The sequence below is a fragment of the Otolemur garnettii genome, unplaced genomic scaffold (assembly GCF_000181295.1).
Source record: "Otolemur garnettii isolate 467f Iridium unplaced genomic scaffold, OtoGar3 scaffold00122, whole genome shotgun sequence".
Lineage (NCBI taxonomy): Eukaryota > Metazoa > Chordata > Mammalia > Primates > Galagidae > Otolemur > Otolemur garnettii.
Window position 1 is genome coordinate 797,584 of NW_003852517.1, and position 3,285 is coordinate 800,868.

The window sequence follows — 3,285 nt, forward strand, 5'->3', positions numbered from 1 at the left end:
TGTGGGTTAGTTTATAATGGTTTAAAAAATATTTAGTGAAATATACTATTTTATAGACTAAGCAAATCCTTTTTTGTGTAATAACCTACTATGTTGCAAAAGCTATGATGTGTAGAACAAATTAGGGGAATATAGTCTTAGGAAGGTTTTGATATTCCTGTCTTAACAGGAATATATATTTTAAGTTTGAGTTGTAAACTAGTGAAGATTGAGAGACTTACAGATACTACTTGATGCGAGTTCTCTACTGTTTTTTTTTTTCTTTTTGCTCTCTTTATGCCTTTCTATTACCCATTTTGACTTTCAAGTGTTTGTGAAATTGATCTCATAGGAAAATAACAGATCTTCCTATCTGGTGTTGTAAAATCAGCTGTGTAATTATCTAATTGTTTTGTACTAATAGCTTCTGTTGGACATATGTATGACATCTGACTCTGTGTTGAATTTTAGGAATAATGTGGGTAGAGTTAAGATACCTAATCTATTTTGTAATGGAAAGAGACCAGTGTTACTATTGGGAAAGACATAAAAAAGACAAGGGGCAAATATAAATATAGATGGACAGAGCTAGCCAGGGCTCCAACTCATTGTTTGAGAACATTGTATATAATTAAGAATGTGCTTGACTTTTCTATTGTTTGAGTTCAGAGAAAGAATATAAATATTAACGAAAGTAGTATTAGTAATCTGAATAAGATCAATATTGTTTAAGAACTCTCTTTCTATGAGTTATCCATGACAATCATGATTGCAGTATAAAAATATCTTGGATCATAGTTTCTGAAGAGTATTAGTAAGATCTTTAATTTAGTCATAGCTACTGTGGGCTAGATTAAGGTTCATTTCACAAATGTCCTGTTATTATGAACTCACACTTCCTACTAATTTGATTTAGATTAGAGATATTCATGACTATACATTCAATTTAATACTGAGTCAGACAATAAAGTGCCTGTTCAGAAATATTTTAAATGTGAAATAAAAAGTATTTCTCAGTTTCTTCATTTAATTTTTTTGAAGGATTCAAGTAGGGAAGGTACACAGCTAACAATTCTGTACTTCTTGCTAAGGGCACAGGGGTAGGATACCATAGCAATGTTTTTCACTAAATTATGAGTCTGCATATGTTAATGGCTGTAGTAGCCACCCTAAAATCTGCGTTTCTGCTTGTTTCAATTTAAAGGAGGTAAAAAAAATTACCACCAAAACAAAGTTCGAGAAATATTTGCTAAGAATAACCATAACCACTTTTGTAGTAGTGGTTATTTATTTCGTATAAGCAATTTTGAAGTTATAAATATATGTTTATTTTGATGATACAGTTTGTCTGTCCAGTGCATATTAAAAACAGAATGAACATCAATATTAAAGTAACAGCAAGGAGTTCCTGTTTTTTAAGTTGTTGCCTTGTGTTTGTTGTTAAATACTAGTGCGACATCAACGGATTAATAATTTTTTTCTTTTTAAGCTGGTAGAGACCCTACTGTTGACTCCTTTTGAATTATAGAAAGGAGTCACATCAATTCTAGAGTTAGTAGTACTAATGAGGACATCTTTTTTTTTTTTCCTAACAGGAAATAAGACTGACATTCTTTTCTGTATTTAATAAAATAAAATTAAGAAATAGATTATTTTTACAATTTTAATGAAAAAAATATTTTCAACTTTTAGATTCTTAAAGGAGTCAGCATTGTAGGGGCTATTTTGAAACCATACGTTGTTTATGAAACTTATTTTTCCATGTATATATAAAAGGATCTGGTCACTGATAGATTTTTACATATATACATATATGTATGTATTTATAGTTGACACTGAAAATGTTTAAACATTCAAATACCTGGTGAAATTTGTAATAGCATCCCCCACAAATCTCTTGTCCTCCAGAAGCTTTAATCTTGACAACATCTGTTAAAATATGAAAACAAACCTGAAATTCCCTAAGAAAACATAAGTATTTTTGTTTGAGGCTACTACTGTTGCTTTGCTGCCCTCTACAGTTATTTAAAATAGTCACTGTAGATTTTTTTCCCCAGTAGATGATTAGAATGGTAAAGTTGGTGACAATAGTTGATCTATACCTGTTAATGCAGAAAATGAGGGACTTAGAAATTGGAGGAGGGGATAAATGGAGAACTACTGAGTATCAACCAGGAAGGAGGTGATAGAGCACCAATTGTGTGCTAGGTAGTATACAGGATATCACAGTGGAATAAAGTGTGGTGGTTCTCTAAAGCTTACAAAAGCATTAGTAAGGTTAACACCATATATTTGGCATTTGTAACAACATACACAGTGGTCTGATACAGCCTGAAAAAAGATCAGTAAGGCCTCAAAGAGTTAAGGAAAGTGATGAGACTTTTGAGCAGTGTCTTCAGGAGTTTAGAATGATAAAAAACAGGGTTATTTCAAACACAAAAGAATACTTAAAACATAAAACTCAAAGTATCTGTTACCAGGACTCTGCTAAATCCCTTGGAGTCTTTGCCCTTAAGAAATGCAAAATTAATTGTCAGGAGATTCAGAATTAAGTGTGTGTGTGTCCAGTTACTTCTTTATCTCTTTTTTCCCTATAAAATTGTCAAAATAATGCTGCTTTCACAGAATTGCTATCAAATTTAAATTGTAATAAAGTGCTCTACAAATGCAACTACCAGTAATGTAAGGGAAAATGAATTGTGTCATATAATTGATGTGGCATAATATAGAGGAACAAGCAGTTTAATTTGGAAGATGGAAAAAGACTTAAAGGAGCTAATTTTCTAGCTGACTCTTGATGTAAGAGTTTAGATTACCATTTTTGAGAAAATCAGTGAAAAAGAGGATATAAGTTAAAAAAGATGACTAAGAACTCTTTAGAAGGAATTAATGTTTCCATGTAGTTTAAATCAAGCATGGACTTTATGGAAGTCGTGGATTTTTAAATACAGTAGAACTTAGTTAAATACCTCTCTACTACTGATCACCTCCTTAAGTTGACCTAATTTTCATAGACCAGACATGCACTACATGTACGTATCAGTATAGTAGGCCTAGTCCTTTATGTTGACCACCTCCATATGTTGACCAGTTTGTAACAGTTCCTTGGGTGGTCAACTTAGCAAAGTTTAATTGTACTTTGCTGAGATTAGACTGTGGTTAAGTAGTGAGAAGCTTCTGAAGACAGGTTAACTATTGAGTAGCTCAAGCAGCAATGTAAAGGATATGTTGGAGTTATGAGTAGGGTGACCAGATGTTCCGATTTTGGCGGGACAGTCCGGCTTTTCAACAATTTGTCCCGCGTCC

The 3,285-nt window shown here is 32.4% G+C and overlaps 1 protein-coding gene across 2 annotated transcripts in view; it reads left to right on the top strand.

Annotated features, from left to right (window-relative positions):
* The window catches only part of NECTIN3 (nectin cell adhesion molecule 3), a 122,910-nt gene that overhangs the window by 6,496 nt on the left and 113,129 nt on the right, over positions 1-3,285 (top strand). The window lies entirely within an intron of this gene.